The sequence below is a fragment of the Brachycentrus maculatus genome, unplaced genomic scaffold (assembly GCF_059751285.1).
Source record: "Brachycentrus maculatus isolate JH-2025_06_01 unplaced genomic scaffold, ASM5975128v1 h1tg000238l, whole genome shotgun sequence".
In the NCBI taxonomy this organism is placed as follows: Eukaryota; Metazoa; Arthropoda; class Insecta; order Trichoptera; family Brachycentridae; genus Brachycentrus; species Brachycentrus maculatus.
Window position 1 is genome coordinate 1,264,623 of NW_028280989.1, and position 21,146 is coordinate 1,285,768.

Below are 21,146 nucleotides of genomic sequence, written 5' to 3' on the forward strand. Positions count from 1 at the left end.
GAAAAATGGATAATCTGATATAACTATTATAAATAATTTTTTTTTAAATTTACCCGCTTTCTTAAAATATTGGTTTATAAAACTCATTGTGCTGAAAGCGTATGTAAAATAAAGGGCATTAATTAAAAATTACGTTATAGTCGTCCCAATGACATTGCTGATATGACCTATCACACGTCCTTATATTAGCAGCAATTTTTTATCACACGTCCTTATATTAGCAGCAATTCATTTTTCTATACTTTCGGGCAACGTTAGACTTCTGTGAATAGTAAAAGTCTGCCCAGTGAATTGTGAAGCATATTGGAGGAGTAGGGGAAGTACGGAGATTGGGTTTATCTCCATTCTTCCATTGAAAACTATTTCCTGTCGGGATGGAAACCGGGGACAGCCGAGACTGATAGGAGATCCGCCGTCGCCTTGAAGCTATCCTTTTGTGATTTTATAATTGGAACCCGCTGGTGGAATATGCCGCCGATCTTTCACAATTCTCTTTGAAATTTTCACAATTGAGATGGGTATCGATTTTATTGAACTCGCAGAAATCATAAAATTAATTTACGAGGGATAAATGTATAATTTCATTAGCTTTATTTCAATAATATCCCATATAATTTAAAAGCTTTAGGAACTGCAAAAATATAAAACAAACTCTTTTGGCCTTGAAAGTTTTTCATGTTTTGGTCATTTCACAAGAATTAAATGTTATTTGGATAAATGTTTGTTCATGTAAAAGTTTGAATGAAAAAAAGCAGTTGATTTTTAATTATTGAATTTTCATGAAATATATTTCTTTATACAACATGTATATTTTTATCCTTTTTTGTCATCATTCCAGTTCCTACAGTTTTCACATTATTTATTTGGTTTTAAATTGGATGTAAAGGGTCATATGTATCTCCATGTAAAGGTGTTTCATTTATAATTAAAATGTAACTTTGTTTTAAAATCACTATAAATATTTAATTTTAACTTAATTATAATGTCTACCGGTTTCGAAGCTAACCGCTTCTTTATCAAGACTGATTAATACTAAAACTCTATATACTAAACAATATTCAAAATATTTTGACGGTTAGGGAAAGAAGCTTAGGTAGATCTCAAGTGGCTTTATTTTTTTGTTGATTGGCAGTCACAGTCAAAAGGGATCAGGGATGATGAGTGATTGGAAACATATTTAATAACGGACTCTTTATTTGTATATTTATTTGTGTATTTATTAGTAATTGTGTTTCATTTAAATTATTTTTGTATAAGGTTCTTTGAGCTCAATAATAAATGTATTTCTCGTAGATGCTAACATAATATAATAATCAAGACTTTATTTTAATATGGCAAGCTAAGCAAAAGTAAGTGAAAATCGTTTGAAATTAAAATATTTGTAAACGCATCATTTAATCTCGATATCGTTAGATAAGATGATGAAATCTCCCGTTATCACCACTCTAGAAAACTGCAAAAATTCACCGATGATGTGGTAAGCGGTACTTTTGGTAATTTACTCTTGCGGAAAGGTAGTAAGACCTGGAGTGTCCGGAAATGAAGAGGGTAATAGAATCCGCTGTATAAAATGGTAGAATGGTAATGGAATGGGGATATGGCGTTCTTCCCAAATCGTTGCGGCTAATGAAGCCATTCCAGGTTGGAATTCTCACTTCCAACTCCAATTCGAATGCCTTACTGCATTTCTATACCGCTGACATTTGACCACACTCACGATGACACTGCTGAATATGGTTATTAGCCAACAAAGTAAGTAGATTAAAGTAATAATTTCTTAGATGATTAAATAAGATTTACAGTGAACTTTCACCGAAACTTTTAATATTAATATTTATCTGAAACCTCTCAATCTTTCTCCACTCAATTCTTATTAACACATAATCAATTTATTTGCAAATGGACAAAGTCAAAGGACACACATATGATTGTCGCAGTATTTGCTTGAGTACTATTTATATAAAATCAATAAGGAAAAACTATTATCATTTCGACCCAATCGGTTATCTTACCCGAAACATGCATAGCATTCGGATATAAATTATAGAGGTTATCTAATTGCGGTCATAATTTAAAAAATGACAAAGCTAAACGCATTTAAACTATGAAATTTTATATTAATTGTTATTATTATTATGTTTGTAAATAAAAATAATACTTGACACTGACAGAAACATCCTTCACTGGGGTGACTGCCAAATTAAAAATATATATATATAGGTAAAAAGTCGATATTATATTTTTTTACGGATCGTATAATCTAACAGTACAGTTATATTGTTATAATATAACTGTACTTGAATCAGAAAAAATCTTATTCCGTTCACAAAATTACACAAAAAAGTTAACGTGCGACGGCCGGGAATCGAACCCGGATCAACTGCTTGGAAGGCAACTATGCTGACCATTACACCACCATCGCCTGTGCCTCTTACGATAAATCACATGTATAATTGAAACAGCAAGAAATTTTCCACAGGTGTTTGGTAATTTCAATATTTATTTAATTGCGGGTATGTGAATGAATGTCATTTTTATAATTTTTTATGATTGTAAATATAATTAAATTTTTAAACGATTATTCAAGTTGTTGCTGTATTTTATAAAAACAAATCAATACTGCCTACCTCAGAACTGATATTTACTATAACTATTGAGGTTAAATAGTGTATGATATATTAATGTATTTATAAAAATTGATTTTACTGAATTGTATTATATTACCTTATCACTTTTACAAACATAATATAGTATTATTTAGTATAAAAAACGCTTTATTATACTATTTTTCGATTTGATTTGGGTTTTTATTTAAAATTTTGACTTTATCGACGGAATCTAGAACCGATTGTCAATCAGTATAGTCGAGAAGTTAATAATTCAAGAAATTAAACTTGTGAATAACTATTTTTGTTAATAAGTAAAGTAAAAGTTATCAACACCAAATAGTCAACGCTATATCCTTTATCTGTAATTCCAGCATAGGACCTATTCCATTGAAATTTATTTAATATACATATTAGCAATTTTATAATAAATTTATTCACAGATCTCATATGAATTTGTAGTTTTAATTTTTTATATATGTCAACGTATAGAAACCAAGTTGTATATTTTACTTAAAACCTTTGTATTCTGTCTGCGATTCGTGCATTAATAATACAGTTAATATTCCACGTGCGTCTCTTGTGATCTGTTTGCGTTCAGATTATTCACTGCTGCCGTGTCAAAGTTCGATGTCATTTCAATGGAAAACGAAAGCAATTCGAGTGAATCGCTGTCATTACTGCATTGTGTGAAGAGTAAAATGCATTATTCATCCCTGGTATAATAATAATCACAGGTTATTACCAGTACTCGCACTTCCCGGGTGAAAACGATCTCATTTCCATATGAAAATTTTACGGTTGACGTAAAATAAACGACTGAAAGAAAATCACTTCAACCACAAAGCCTTACTTTTTTGTAACTATTATTTTTTTAACTTTTTGATATAATTTGAGATAATCCAGATTTGTGAACAAGTATTTCGACACACTTTTTGTAACTTTTTCATTCGTCAGTTACTTTGTAGGAACATCCATCTATGTTTAATTTAGCTTTGCTTGTTGAATACCACTATTTCTTAAAATCATTATCACCTTCATCATCAAACACTGTGTGATATTTCGCACGTGTTTCGATGCATTAAATGTATAAAAACACGCGACACAAAAGATTTAAAGAAATAAAGGTTTTACATATTATTTATTTATTTATTTAAAAACGTTTTATTTCCTGCTTACTTTAATTTTCTTTCATTCAGCATTTTTTTAATTTTCCAACCCCTATCAGCATCCAATGATACATAGGCTACTGCAACGGATTGCTATTTCGGAACGGAAATGTATGTAAGAAAAAGAGAATAGCAGCATTGACAAGGGTGTTGCAAACTCGTACAAGCCTTTGTACGTAGTACACTGCTCTTATATGTGAAACTCTTGAAGAAAAAAATAAATTTGTATAAATTACACACTAGTATAAATTATGAACCATAATAATACGAGTTTAATCAGGTGACAATTTTGAATATGATTTTATCTTTCATGAAGTTCTTCGCCTTGCATAGGTTTATTATTTATTATTAGTCGACAATATTTGTAAAGTAAAATAATACTTCAAATTGACCACAGGGTATTCATCAAGACAAACAAGACAAAACAAACAAATTAACATTTCTGGGATTCAAAATGGCGTGAATTTTTGTTTTTACAGCAATCGTATAAAATATTCAATACGTACAGTCCCTCGGAATTGTGCATAGATATAAACGTCTGCGCGCAAATGTATTTATTTACGTATACATGTATGTATGTAAGCTCAGGTGCTGTCTGCGGTATTAAAAGGCCTACTTAACGTGCTCATACGAGGATGTTCAAATATACGGCTGAATTCAGACGACAAATAATTGTCTTGAAGGTGTTCCTGTATGTACTCGTATCATGTAACGTGTTCTCACCGTTACATATTTAGTTTCTCACATCTTGTGTATACAATAAACGTGTCTAAAGATTAATTTATCCTCGTGATATTGTATTACGTATCGCTATATCAATACAAGGATGCACCGAATGCAAATTCCGATATTATGAGTACATCCTGACGTGGAACGAGGTCCTTATCATAATACAGTAATAAATTCAGAATAAATACCTAGACAAATTTTAGTACAAAAATTAAAAAACTAATGACATTTCGCTCACTCCTTTCAAGAACGTCATAAATCAAAAATTGTAAATTTTCATTTGTGCATGCCCAGAAAATGTACTATTTCCTAGCAAAAGAGGCATATTTTTAACTTAATATTTACCCGCTACAGGGCAGAAAGTGTTGTTTTTGCATTTTGAAGAAAAGGTATTGTTCAATTATTTTTTTAAATAGACTAAATATTTTTCAAATTGAGAAAAAAACCTTCAGGTTTTACTTAAAAATATCTGTTGCACAGTTAAAAGTTCAGTAAGTGGCTTGATATTTATTTTTAATACATTGTATTATATTTTCAATCTTTAAAAACGTTCTCCTGAAAAATTAAGTTTTTTGATTTATGACGTTCTTGAAAGGAGTGAGCAATTTGTCTTTAAATGCCAAAACAAGGCGAAACAATCAACACAAATTGTATTTTTCTGTGTTTTTAACGATAAAATACAATTAAGTAAACTCTAAAAGTTAGTGTTTGATTTTAACATTTAATACATACGTTAAAATGGATTTCTATAAATTAAATGCAAATCCAAAAATATTTATAATATCTGAAGAAATAAGTATAACGTTTTTTTTAAATATAAACATGTTGTTATTATAATTTATAACTTATTTTAAGTTTTTAAAAAAGTTGTTTCCCTTATTTGCTACCTACTTAATTACAAGATCCAAAACACACAGAAACACATCAAACAAATCCTAACACATGGTCGGAAAAACTTTGATTATTATGTTATTAAGTTGTACAACCTGCTTTCGTTATCCATAAAGTCAATAAAAAATAAACTTCTGATAAAATATTTATTCGTATATAGATAATGGAGGTGGGTAAATCTTAAATGAATCGCATCATTCGGCATAATTCATAGTCATATTCGATTGTATGTCACCAAAAAACCCTTCGTATAGGTATTTTTATAAATAAGTATTGTAAAATATGCCATCGGCGCGGAAAAGCTCACAATTGTAACCATTGCGCAAAATTGTAATTTGTAATCATGTATTTAATGAAGTATAAATAAACAAATGATTGTGCGTTTTGAAATGTTTCAATTTAATCTAATAATTTCAAATGTCAGTAATGTCAGTCATGTAGAGTTGTTGATCTGTATCTACGTATGTGATATTGAATTACTATATTCCAATTCCACAACCATCTTTGGGAAAAACGCACTAACAAGAATAATGACGCGTCTAGCTTGAAATACAATCGATTCGGATATAATTAATTCGTACCCTAAAGAGGTTGTTAATTAATTAGGTACCTCCGGTATACGGGACATCGTTTGTTTAATCGACTAATTATTTTATATTGATCGCATGTGGATGTAGTTTAGACCTCAAGGTTAAAAGTTTTTGTCTAATAACGGTGTTCAATAGATATGGCCGTAGCTCAACACTTTTAACATTTTGAATTAATCACATCCTTGTAAATGATGTACTTTTGTAAAACATATTTTGAATAGGAGCCGTTATTTGTTTTAGATGTAGTACCTTAAATTCGAACAAAAGATACATTTATTTTTACAATTTTGTTTCCTTGTTAGTAATTCGTATTTTTAAAAAAAACATCGTCTAAATTTTTGAGAATTTATTTCGTACATATTTTTGTATTTATATTTATATTTATTATTTCAGAATGTCATTTGTGAAATGATAAATTAAAACGTTTTTGTGATATTGATTTAGATTTAAAAATTAGGCTTCCTAGGAACATGGTAGTGTAAACATTGTATGCTTAATTAATCTCAATGAAATTTACATTTAACATTATTATTATAATTTTAAAAATATTTTTAAAATACACCCGAAATATTGATATCATGTGTTATTTTTCATTTAAAAAAATCATCAACGCGGTAGATCACTGGAAATTTATTATAATTAAGTGATTTAATGTATTTTTGTCTGTACCGCAGATGTCGAACTCATAATGATATACACGATACTTGATCATGCAACTTTTTGACCAGTGATTGCCAACCTGGGTATTATCTTCCTTTCAGTAGTTTTTTTGAAACTTTTGGAGGGTGATCAAGAGTAACAAATACTTTAGTAGAAATTTTATGATTTCGGATGATAGGCATATTCAACATCAAGATTTTTGTTTAAGAGGAAACTAAAAGGTTTCATGATACCAAAGTATTTAAAAAGAAACAAAAAAAACGACAGTAATCTTTTTCGTCTTGTTATACCTTCGACACTAATTATAGTAGACATCTGAAAAATACTACATCTCCGAGGAACCAATGGGACCGAAACGTTGAGAACTTCTGTTGAAGATCATGGAGATCATAAACATCATTATTATCGGGTATTGAAAACATTCCATGTTTGGAAGCGGTAAAATATATCAATAACTCACGTGAACGTAATTTCATACATTCATTATCTGATGAAAATCGTGATTCAATAATATTGTACCCCTTGTTCTTATAAATATAACTTAGTTTACGATATTTTACGTGATGATTGTATTGAGTAATAAATAAAACGTCTCGGGTTCGATTCCTGACTCTTAGAGTATAATAATAATCATAAACTTCCTATTGTGCAATTTTAGTTACAGACTCTAAGATAATTTTCTAAATCAATGGTTTAAAGAACAGGTAAATACCTTGTTTTATTTTATTGTTATGTTATTTTCACACAAAACAACAAAATCGAAAACCAAAACAATCTTTTTTTATTTCAAGAAAACGTACCCCCTGAATGATATATTATGCCCATGAATCTGCCAAATCATAAATAAGGTAAATATTTAAATAATTGTGTTTTGTAAACACAATAGCACTGTTTTTCTTGCGTTTTATTGAGATTGAGAAAAGTGCAATCTAAAAAAAAATTACAAAATTTTGAGTGTGTCCAAATACTTTCGCAAATCTAGATTATCTCCAATTAGGAGTTATTTTTATTATACTTTCATATTCCACTTCTTCATCTATAGTGAGATGTCAAAAAATAATATAAAAATAATGCTATAGGAAAGAAAAAAAGAAAGCTTTCGTTTATACGTATGTTGTGAATTTCAAGATTTATATTCTCAATATTATTAATATTTAAAGCATTTACTTTGTGGTTAGTCATTTTTACTTATTTATTTTTTTACAAAAATGTCAATAAAATTAGTATATAATCACTCACCGAGATTTTTACGTCTACCGGTTTCGAGACGTACCCGTCTCTTCGTCAGGACAATCACTAACACAGCATGCAAACAATACTACCCTTCATCACCATAGCACCAATTATTTTGAGTGTGTAAATGGTGCTATGGTGGTGAAGGGTAGTATTGTTTGCATGCTGTGTTAGTGATTGTCCTGACAAAGAGACGGGTACGTCTCGAAACCGGTAGACGTAAAAATCTCGGTGAGTGGTTATATACTAATTTTATTAACATTTTTGTAAAAAAATAAATAAGTTCAAGATTTAAATATGCCTGTTTCATTTCTTTTTGTTTTATCTAGAATGATTTAGTATCTTGAAATACTTCCCTGCAAAATGCAAATGAAGTATGTATGAGCGAGAAATATGGAAATATCTGTGTGGTCTGCGCCTTCAATTATTGCCTTCTGATAAATCAATATCCAGATACCCCCAACAGCGATCGCCTTCTCCTTTTAAGGAGTGTATTCTTAACCGATTCGCTGGTACATCAGGCGCTGGTGCAGCAACTCCGCTATGAATCATTCCTCAAATCTTGAGTAAAGTGTTACTCCCAAGCGAGATTAATATTTACGAGGTAGCGAAAAATCACGAGAACCGTGTAACCTTTTTGATACTGCCGTACCTACGTATGTACAAAATACTGCAAGCTTTATTCTTACTGGAGCTCCAATAATTTTTTATCTTGCTTTTGAAGAACTATTATACCTAGTGTCCGCCTCCGTAGTGTAATGGTCAGTACGCTCGGCTACCGTTCTGTAGGTCCCGGGTTCGATTCCCAGAGGTGGGGTCTTATAAATATAAGTGTTTTTTTCACTCTTATATTTATGCAATATTACCCTGGACTGGTACCTGAAGCGGAGGGCTGATCACCTTTCCTTCGTGTGTTAACGATCAAGATAACACTGCGTTTATATGATGCAGTGCCCTATGCACTATTGGGGTGCGGATAAGGGTTCGAATGAATAATACCTAGTCTTATATTGTATTGTTGATCTACTTAAGTACAGTACTTTATATTTCAATATTATCGAACGTTCAAATATGGTACGTATCTTTACTTTTCGTTATTAATTTCAAAAATTTATTATATAATTTAATTTTGAATTATTGATTAGTCGAATTCCATGATGCATCCACATAAATCAAAACACGATTTCTACTGAATTCACAAATTTTACTGAATCATGTTGTGTGACAGCTGATTCATCTGCGATGTCAATTTGTCTAAAAAAATCGTAAATATACAAACATTTTACGGATGGTGATAGAAAAGTATTGTATTATTCTGGTGCATACGGATTTTCCAAAAAAATAAAATGGATATCTGTGCTAGACCCGGCGTGGGAACACAATTCGGATGTAAGTTTATTTCAATAATTATTCAAGTTTGTTTGTGTCCATATTAGTTGATTTGCTACTATTTTGCGCTAAGGAATTATACTCATACTACCTAGAATCGTGTTTTGAGTTTTATTATAAAAACAAAATAATATTAAAGTAATTCATTAATTTGCGAACTGTAATTTTTTTATTCAAAATGAACGTTAATTTTATGTTGACAATTATTAAACACTATTAATTTTATCACCGGTAAATAAAAAATAGATATTGGATATCCACACTGTTTTAATAGATATGTTAAAAATATCATTTTGTGAGGTTTGATTTTAACTATGCGTTAATGTATTATTATTGCAAGACTCATTAGCGATTAAAAGAAAAACATCGACTTTTTCATAGAAGATATTATTTTCAATAGTCTGTTAAACAGTGATATAAATAATCTGATTGTGACAAATAGAAATTTGGAAAGAGTTATTTTTACAAAAACACCCCTTTGAATTTCAACGGCATTCACTTGTTCAAAGATAATGTTATTTAAATGAAGACTCCATATTCATAATTTGATTTACATAATGTTGTTTAATCAACCTTACACCTGGGAGTATAGGATCAAATTCCTCACGAGCATTTAGTTTGTATTTGGTCAGCTGGGTGCAGTACTTGCATCACGCTGGTAACTATTTACGGCCTCGGAATATGCGTTCGTTTGCCTTAGAGTTGACGGTTTTGATGTATCGTGGTACCGATTTAGTTTAAAGGGCATTCGATCGCTTATTAAACACGAACGTTCCCCGTTCTGATTACATTCGTTGATTCGAAATTTATTGCTTTAATCGGGTGAAAATATTTTACCATAAAGCTTCATTACGTTTTATATTGCCTAAATTGGAATTGCTCATTAACAACGAAATCTAGATATTTATTATAGGTGTCTCATCATAAGACGAAGCATATTGTGTGATTTTTTTATACAAAAAAAAGATGGAAGTTCTGGAATGCTCAGACTTCCCTTCGTATAAAAATGAGAGATGCTTTATCTCAGGTTGAGACACCTGTAATATATATTATATTTACATATCATCCATAGGGTGAATAATTACTGAGTCTAATAAGCAATTAAAACATTTATTGTAACTGCAGACAGTTGGTAGAATTCCATTTTAATTTTTTTGGGAATATATCCAAACAATGTTATTGGATTGAATTTTGTTTACATATAAAGGACGTGTTTCCTCTTATTTAGACACGAAACGCGTCACGTATTGTCAAATATATGTAAATAAAAGTAGAATTCAATCCAATAACCTTGTTTAATTTTGGATATATTACCCAACAATTAAAAAACTATATGTTAAAAACAAATTGGTTTTACTTTGGAACTTAACAGTTAACACAATTAAATTTGTATTTATGACTCTTTTGTTGTAAAGAGAAAAAAAGGATTTGTCGTAGTAATAAAAAGGATGATATTTCAATTATCTGCATATATGTAACAAATTATGACTCTGCACTAAAGAGTCTACAGCAAACACATATCATATATTATTTTATCATAAAAAATCATGTAGTTTTCCTAACAAAAAAAAAACTTTTATTTAATTTTGATTATCATGAATTTCATACGTATAAAATTATTTCAATGGGAAAATAAATCAAAAAGTGCTAATAACAATTATTAATATCATATTTTGATATTTATTTTTGTATACTTATATTCTTGGATGTTCCCATATAGATACCTATATAATGTTTTTTTTGTTAAAAAATACAATTCATGGCTTAAAATAAAATAAGATACTGATAATTTATAGTAAAAAGTAAAGTGCGACGGCCGGGAATCGAACCCGGATCAACTGCTTGGAAGGCAACTATGCTGACCATTACACCACCATCGCCGGTGAGAGGTTCGTCTTCGCGCACGATTTTAAGTCGCAAATTGTTAAGTCGATCTTCTCTAAAGTACTCTAAATTGTTACATAATAATTTCGTGACAGAGAATTGGAGCGCATCTGTGCCATTAGACAAACTCGATAGAATCGTCGGCTAAAGCATCGAGCGATGGTGGTGTAATGGTCAGCATAGTTGCCTTCCAAGCAGTTGATCCGGGTTCGATTCCCGGCCGTCGCACTTTAATTTTTTGCATATTTTTTTTTATTTCGATCATTAATATATTCAATTTGTGCGTCTTAATAAATTTATTGTTTTTGTTGGTCAATACGCAGTTATTTTCACTACTTTATTCCCTATCTTACGACTATCATCAATCCTTTTAAAAGTTACCTTATCGGGTTTCACCTTTTAAAAACGTTAAGTAGGTATAATTTATCAATACACATATCCAAACCATATCAACTCACCTTATAGTATCCTTGATAAGAGCTAATGGTACACATTTATGATATCAATAAATTATACTTTGTTCTTAAGACGATTGTATTTCAGTAATAAATACACAATATAAGTATACTAAATGCAATTTTATGTTATTTTCATGAAAGCTGCGTTATTAAAAAATCTTTCCTCGTGTATTAAACACGGAGGTACATACTCAGTCTGAGGCTTGAAGATCTAGTATCTATAACTAAGTCTTATCTATCTATGTAGCTATCTGAGTGTGCTTAAATGTATTTTTTCGATTTTCACTGTTTAACAGATTTTTTAAAGTCTTTTGATGGTTATTTTTTTAAATAAACCTTTTAAGGCTGATTTACAACAATTTATCCCCATTCTATTTGGATTTCATCTAGAACGCAAAAGAGCTTCGTTTTTTATGGGAGTCTATTTATGCTTTGTAATTAATTTTAGAGTAATTGTATCCCTCTTCTATCGCAAGGGACTCGTTAATTTCCCCGGTCTCAGAATGTTATGTTTTTAAAATGAATAATGTACGACCTGGTTCGTTGCACTATGGACATAAAACATTTTTACTGACAGCATTAAATAAGGCTTTGTATCTTTTGAATGAAACACGTTACTGCTTTTCGTATTTGACCGGGTTATTATTTATTTTAAATTTACTTATGGTTAAATTTTTTCTGCTTTGCCAACATGCGTGAAATTATTCATTTTTAATTTATGTTTTAAGTACCTCATATGTGGCCTAATATATAAGAAGGTTAATAAAACGTGATCAAAGATAATTAAAGGAAATTAATTATTAATTAAATGTTACTTTGTAAATACCACTACTGTATTTCATAAAATCTATTGTGATACGTGTTTCTGTTGTATTCTGCGTCATTTTTAAACACCGTATGTGAAGTACGGTATCCCAATAGATTTTAAAACATAATGGTATTTAAAAAGTTTAATTTAAATTTCAAACAAATATCCTTTTCTAGGATAGCTTCAAATAAATATTAATGTCCTGTTACATTGACACAGTTTCACCCTTGATAAAATCGTGACTAAGTATAATATATCAAATCGTTCTTACAATACTCGTTTATTATGACCTCTGGAAATTACTTGCGGTGTCTCTCAGGATTTTTCACTGGCGACTGTTTTTCAGTATTCCATTCGTGTATAACTTAAATAAATAACACCAATTAATTTGATGGATACAAACTAACATTGTTCTTCTATTGTTTCAGTTTCAGAACTTTAGATTAAGTTTCTATAATTCCCTCGCTTATGCGTTTATTTCAAAATGTATTTATTAATAGTTTCATTGTGAATTTATAACTTTCATTAAAATTGGTTAAATCAATAAACATTCAAAAGAGCCGCAAGGAAATCTTTGTTTTTAATAAATACTCGTATTTCTTCTACGTCTTTTGTAATGTTTTAAAATTATTTTATTTAAATGTTTGATATGATTGCACTAACAAGCTTATTAATTTAGTATATGAAATTCAGGAAGTAAGTTATCATTAGATTAGTATATAACCACTCACCGAGATTTCTATGTCTACCGGTTTCGAGACGTACCCGTCTCTTCGTCAGGACAATCACTAACACAGCTGTGATTGTCCTGTTGTTGGTACGTCTAGAAACTGGTAGGCACAAAAATCTCGGTGAGTGGTTATATACTAATATTATTAACATTTTTGTTAAAAAATAAATAACTAAAAATGACTAACCACAAAGTAAATGCTTAAAATATTAATAATATTGAGAAAAATATCATTAGATTGCCAAAAAAATCAGGATTTTATTGCCTAACTTGGTTTTGTCCGCCTCCGTAGTGTAATGGTCAGCACGCTCGCTACCGTGCTGGAGGTCCCAGGCTCGATTCCCAGGGGGAAATAAATATTAGTGATTTTTACTTATTTATTTTTTTACAATATTAGTTATATTAGTTTAACTACTCACCGTGTGGTTATATAACAATATTACTAAAAAAATTGTATCCAAAATAAGTAAAAATCACTAACCACAAAGTAAATGCTTTAAATATTAATAATATAGGGTCCGCCATCTAAAGTTTTTTTTTTCAACTAGTGCTTATTTCGTGAATGGTAACACTTAGCTCATGTCTGATTTGACAGATAATTAGTTTTATCCTTCCGCTGAGCGAATATGGTTGTGTATACGCTTGAACAACGCTGGGAAATATTGCGACATTACTTTGAAAATCATGGTAATGTTGCAGAATGTGTGCGAAAATTGCGTACGGTTTTTGGAAGAAGAGAAGCACCGTCAGCTCCGTATGTTCGTTATCTTGTGAAAAAAGTGAAAGAAACTGGCATCCTCATCGATAAACCAAAGCGTGAAAAGCCAAAAACAGTGTGTACACCCGAGAATATCGATGTTGTGGCAGAAAGTGTGCGTGAAGCGCCATCAACATCAATTCACCGTCGTTCTCAACAATTGAACATTTCGGAGACATCGTTGAGACGAATTTTGCATAAAGACCTTGGTATGACGCCATACAAAGTCCAATTGGTTCAGGAGTTGAAGCCAACTGACCATCCAATGCGTTTTCGCTTCGCTGAGTGGGCCTGCGATCGACTTACAGAAGATGCCGATTTTGCCAAAAAAATCATCTTTTCGGATGAAGCTCATTTTGATCTTGGCGGGTATGTAAACAAGCAAAATTGTCGTATTTGGGGCACAGAAAACCCGCACGCATACATTGAAAAGCCGGTACACCCAAAACGAGTCACTGTTTGGTGCGGATTTTGGTCCAGAGGCATAATTGGGCCATTTTTCTTTGAAAATGAGCAAGGAGTGGCCGTTACAGTCAATGGCGATCGTTATCGGGCCATGTTGAACGGATTTTTGTTCACAAAAATTGAAGAGGAGGATATTGGCAACATTTGGTTTCAACAGGACGGCGCTACGTGCCACACAGCCGAAGCTACGAAGTTTTTTTTTTATAGCATTTTCAAAAAAAAAAAGTTATTTGGCGGACCCTTTATTGAGAATATTAGTGATTGTTTCCTCTAATATTTGTTCAATATTACCCTGGACTGGTACCTGAAGCAAAGGGCTGATAACCCATCCTTCATGTGTTAACGATCAAGATAACACCGCGTTTATATGATGCAGTGCCCTATGCTCCATTGGGGTGCGGATAAGGGTTTGAAGAAGAACAATTTGTTTTATGAGTAAACCTTAATCGAAAAGTAAAAACGTTTTTCAAGATTTTTAACATTACCAAAATTATATATTCCGATTGTATAATTCCAAATGGTTTATAACAGTTATATTCAATAAACTCGTTCGTTCTTCGAAATTTTATTGATATTCATATTGTTGTGTTGTTTATCGCATAACTGCAAAACTTTTTCAGCCCAGCGAGATACTTCCATCGTAAATTTTATGACGCAACTTCAAAACTTTTAAAATTTGTGTGTACTCGTACCTTCATAAGACCTGGTAAAATATTTACTTTTATATTGGAAAACGATTTCGACATTCCATTTCATTTTGCTTTTGTTGAAGTGATTTTGTTAAGCGTAAAATTCCTTTTACACATACTTTTTTAAACATAATATTAACACACCGCTTTTTCTAATTATTTAAAAATAATATGCATATAATTCACCACAACTAGACACAATACTACATATATTATTTCATGCAGAGCAAAGCATTTCATTTAAGAAAAAATACTTAGTTTTTCTTATATCTCTGTATTAATACAATTTTATTTTAAAAGTTTTGTTTATTTATTTTCATTATAGACATTTTACAATACTGTATTCACTGGGTTTTCTGTACCGATGACATATTTTGTAATACTTGTTAATTAAGTTATTAGTTAGTTATTTGTTTATCACGACTCATGTAATCATGATATGGCCGAATGATACGATGTATTTCAAATCTTACTACCTCCGTTAGCCAATTATTTATTGCTCCTTTATATATAATTTCATCATTTAATAAGAAAGCAAGCTTAATCGCTTTATTGCTTTATTTTTACCTTGAATGGTCCTTTACCAAACGTCATGTATGATATGTTTGATTGTACTCATATTTTGATACTGTTTTTTCTTAATTTTATTCTAAGGGTTTCATTTCATTTTTATATATATTTAAACTCGCATATTGTACAAATATGAACAGAAACAAATACGAACACAGTATAAATTATCTTTTATTTCTGATATTTAATAACGATGCTATTGTCGGCAAAATGAGTTTGAAAATATATTATGTATTATACAAAACATCCCGCAGCTATGAATGGTACATTATATCTTTCATCCCATGTGCATATTTCATCCTATTATACGTCCAGACGGAAAAGATGTCTGATAAAATTATCAATATTTGCAAAGGAAACCTTTTGTAATTGCCCTTCCCTTAGGGCCGCGCACCCCCTCGAGAGAAGGCTGCATCTATGTAAGTAGCTTATTATCCGTTTGTCAACATAGGCTTCTGTAGCTATCTATTCAAGAAAATCCTGAGTAAATATTGATACATGGCGGTTGTGCCTCAGGCCTTCTGTGCGTTATTACGCGGTTAATGCCGTATGACTTAAGTTTAATATGACATATTGTGGAGGCGGTATTAACTACTACTTGACTGCGATATATTGCGGTACGCGAGTATTATATCATATCACAACACACGTACTTGATAAGCGTTGACAGATATCTTTGAATAGCATTAAACTTAAATATTGTTGTGTGTGATAAATCTCGTAAGGCATAACACCATGCACAGAGGAATACGTGTAGCACAGGGTGCGACTTTTATCTACAAGTATATATATATATATATATATAAATATATATAAATATATATATATATATATATATATATATATATATATATATATATATATATATATATATATATATATATATATATATATATATATATATATATATATATATATATATATATATATATATATATATATATATATATATATATATATATATATATATATATATGTTTGATTAAAAAAGTAGCACGCTGTGAAAATGAATACATTAATATTTTATATTTGGTTTTGAATATTAAATACACATTTTTCTAGGTATCACGACTTCATTACATAAAATTATTTAATTTCTATAAACTGGTGATTTTCAGGGTAGGTGTGAAACTATTTAATTACTTATTTAAAAAAAAACTTGTGATATGTATGTACGTCCATAAATTTGATATTTTTGCTTATAAATTTTAAATTTAATTGAATATTTGTTCAAGTTGGTGCTTTTTATACATATTAATATTTGTAACTGATACAAATATTGTCTGCCTCCGCGATGTACAGTTCAGTACATTTGGCAACCGTGCTGGAGGTCCTGGGCTCGATTTCCCGGGTGTCAAAACAAATGTTATTTTTCACTAAAATATTTATTGAAAAATAACATTTTATAGCGAAAAATGATTGGAAGCAAGAAAAATATTACGATTACATGTAAAAAAATAAACAATTCAGCATAGAAAAACTTTTGTGCAAACGTTTTTAAAATAGTTAACTCGAATATAACACAAACGCACCAATGATAAATGGGTGTGGAATATGCATCTGAGTATATATATATATATATATATATATATATATATATATATATATATATATATATATATATATATATATATTATCATGGTATTTAGCCTCAGCAAAACGTCATTCCTTGAATTTTTGATGCACCTTGAGTTGTTTGTACGAAATATTTGATAAAACCTTTTCACTTTCATTTTTACCCGTAAATATCGACCTAACCGTTTGTACATACTCCCACGAAGAGGCAGCATTTTGAGTACATCGCATCGTTTAGGTCACATAGATCATTGGATTGATTGAAGGGATTTGCGGTGAGCCATTATATTGGATGTGTTAAATCCTATTGGCGCTCGTTACCGCCACAGAATCCTAAAAGGAAAAACGGTAATCTCTGATGGACCATCGTTATGTGTTGCTAGAGTATTGTACCATTTCTTACGTTCTCTTGTACGTCTGAACGATGCAGGTTTAGATACCACATTAAGATCAAAATGCTTTAGGATTTATAGACCCATTATTTTTTACGTAGATATACTATTTGGCGTTATGGCCAGTCACTGCAAACGGCGTTTTGAGTTTTTTCTTCTTCTATTTTCTAAAAATCGGTCTTCGTTTAATCAATCCGGATTCCGGCTTTGTTTGTACAACCACTTAGAAGATATAGTATTTTACTTTGCCCACTTTTGAAGTTACCATCGTTTTTCAATTTAAATTACATATTTTCCAAGTTACTCATTTTTTGTTCATAATCTATGAAATTATCAACCGTCCTTTAGTGATTTTAGTCACTATCATTACGAATTATTGATATTTGCATTTAAATATAACGCTAATTCGTCCATTGGGATAAAAAAAATAACGTTTAAAAATTTAAAAATATTATCAACACCAATTTTTATTTTAACCGTTTTCTTCTTTTAATGCATATAGCTGTATTGTTCCCTACAGCGTTATCTTGTAAACAAATAATATGATAGTATGGTGATTGTTATATTTCAACGTTTAAAATGACTGTCAGAGTAACATATAATCTGTATGAAAATAAGCATTTTTTTATGTTGACTATTGACCCAACTAGGAACTGTACCAAAAAGTAATCATGATAAGATAACAATTATAATAAATTATTTGTAAATCATCTCACCAATAGATGTCTCTAGTGAAGTTCTAGTGATTCAAGAACAATGTTTCAAAATTGGTTCGTATACCATATATATAGAACTTCCAAGAATTTTAGTAGTGTGTTTGTCAATAATGATTAGAATTGGTGAATGTTACACGTGTGTAAAGTGATCATGACGGTCGTCAGCCCCGTAAATGCCCAGACTTCCATATTCTTCTTCATCTTGATGAGATGTCAAAAAAATAATATGAAAAATACTCCTATGATTGGAGATAATCCAGATTTGTGAACAAGTATTTGGACACACTTAAAATGTTGTAAACAATATATGTATTACCTTTATTTGATTAAAAACTATCGTCATCGTTTTCTCGATTATTAAAATATTGTATTTGTGTATAAAATTGTACATATTATACATACAATCGTACATACAAACTGTATGACATTTTTCATGATTTTTTCAACGTCAGAATTCTCTTTGAAAACTTTCCCTGCGTTTGAAAAATAAATAAATCTGACGTTTTAAAATATCCGTGTATATTTTATATGAAAGTTGAATAAACCGACCGAATTCTATTTGTTATTTCCATGCCAAGTTGAGATGTCGGAATCAGTATAGTATCATTTTTCACGTGAAGATAGATATTTCTTCTTTTCTTTCAGGAAATTCATTCGAAGAAAGAATAGTCTCGGGAATGATTCAGGCCCGAAGTAGATTTCAAACCTTTCAATTATTAGGACTTTTTTATTCCACTTCTTTTAATAAAATAGTAACTTCATAGTTATACACGCAGATATACATGACAAGGTATTTGGGGACTTAAATATAAAGATATCTTCTTGACAACATTTTGAGTATGTCCAAATACTTGTTTACAAAATCTGGATTATCTCAAATTACAGGAGTTAATTTCATATCATTTTTTGACATCTCATCAAAGATGAAGAAGAATAAGGAAGTCTGGGCATTTACGGGGCTGACGAGGTAGAATTGGTGAATGTTACACGTGTGTAAAGTAATCACTTAAACCAGCCTATGTCAGTTGTCAGCCCCGTAAATGCCCAGACTACCATATTCTTCTTCATCTTTGATGATATGTCAAAAAAATTATACATATCTTCTTGACTTTAGTAAAGACATGATTTATGAAATCCAAAAAATATATAAACATTTTTTTAAACAAACTAATTAAAATTATTTGAGTATCGAATAAATTGCAAACGCATATTTATTTAATTTTTTTGTTATATTTTGTTTGAATTTTAAATAAACATACAAAATGTGTACCAAAAACAATATGGGAAAGCGCATAATTAGTATATTGGATGTATTTATTTTATATAATATTAGACTTTATTTTTATAAATATTTAAATTGAAAAACTTAAACGAGTTCTTCTCTGTGTCGTTTCATCTCTCATCGCTTTTCTTTAGTGTTCCAACCAATCTGTTTTTTCCCGCCATTGTCTCACGCCACGAAGAAAATCAAGTTAGGATACAGTAGAGAGGCATGGAAAGAATCAATTCGAAGCCTCCTAGAGCCTGAAGGAGACACGAAACTTACTTAGCGAGACGATATATCATTCTTCTCTTCTCGGAGCAGGTGATTAATTACGAGAAATGTCCCCATTCTAACTTCCCCATCGAAGGAAAAAAATATTTTTTGATCTCTCAATATGCCTCAATTGTGAGATGATGTAAGGTTCACCTTTTTCCTACAGTTTAGCTACATAAACTTATCTTTACTTCACTTTTCATTTATTTTTCACACTCCAAGACAGTTAAATTTTGGATTTTTCTCTTTTAACTTTTATTTTTCATTGACTTATTTTTCTTCTTCATCTTTGTATGTATAATTTGTAATTCTATGGTAGTTGACATGTTGTATTGTAAATATTTCTTGATGTTACTTAAAATGTTATATTATTGACATTTTTTCATGTAATACTATGGTAGTTGACATGTTCATTAGCGAAATTTCCTGATGCAATTCATTATTACTCGTATTATTTTATCATTAAAATTTAATAAAAGCTTTGTCTTAATTTTTTTAATGAGAAATTATACAATTTATCTTCTTTAATTGGGTTAAAAATTAACCTTTGTTTTTTGGTTAAACTCTTGTATTTCAAATACGGATACTACAACCATCACTTCTTACCAACAAAAGGATACACGTTGAAAATTTACTTGCATTCAGTTCTTTGAACATTTGAGATAACCGTTTCCTTCTAACTCATCAAAAAAGAGTTTTGTGACAAAATTTATTTTGATTTAGGTTCTGTTTATTTTATTGAATTTTCAACTTTTTTCTGATTTTACTAAAATGGTTCTTTAATTATGGGTAAAATCATATTTATTACACAATGTATCGAGTGATCACTTACGGGTCCATCAAGATGGACGTATTTTACTACTCGGTTATATTTGACTCAATCACAAGTAAAAAAAATGGTTTAATTATTGAATGGTTTAAATAATTAAACCAATGGTAATAATTAAACCAATTTCAATGGTTTAATTATTTTGATCACTTTGAATAATTCTACATAATATAGTTTTAAAAACTTTTGATTTTTTTAAAAGCAATTAAAAATTACGATATATCTCTACTTTTAATGTCTTCATTAATTAATATGTACGCACAAATATGGTATTTCGAAACCGCTCGAATGAAAAAGTATAATACAGCAAAAAATATTATCTTACGATATTTTAAGTGTGTCTCAATACTTGAATGAATATTTGGTGAATGTTACACGTGTGTAAAGTGATTACTTTAACCAGCTTAACCTTAACCAACTTAACCTTAACCAGCATATGACGGTCGTAAGCCCCGTAAATACCCAAACT

General features: G+C 30.2%; 1 protein-coding gene and 3 non-coding genes across 5 annotated transcripts in view; 2 read left to right on the forward strand and 2 right to left on the reverse strand.

The window, feature by feature from the left end:
- LOC148306554 (uncharacterized) overlaps positions 1–21,146 on the forward strand; it is a 459,678-nt gene that overhangs the window by 203,132 nt on the left and 235,400 nt on the right. The gene's annotated exons all lie outside the window — the stretch shown is intronic.
- On the reverse strand, positions 2,351–2,422 carry TRNAG-UCC (transfer RNA glycine (anticodon UCC)). The gene has a single exon. It is a non-coding gene; the product is annotated as a tRNA-Gly (tRNA).
- Positions 11,076–11,147, reverse strand: TRNAG-UCC (transfer RNA glycine (anticodon UCC)). Its single transcript has one exon. It is a non-coding gene; the product is annotated as a tRNA-Gly (tRNA).
- Positions 11,308–11,379, forward strand: TRNAG-UCC (transfer RNA glycine (anticodon UCC)). Its single transcript has one exon. It is a non-coding gene; the product is annotated as a tRNA-Gly (tRNA).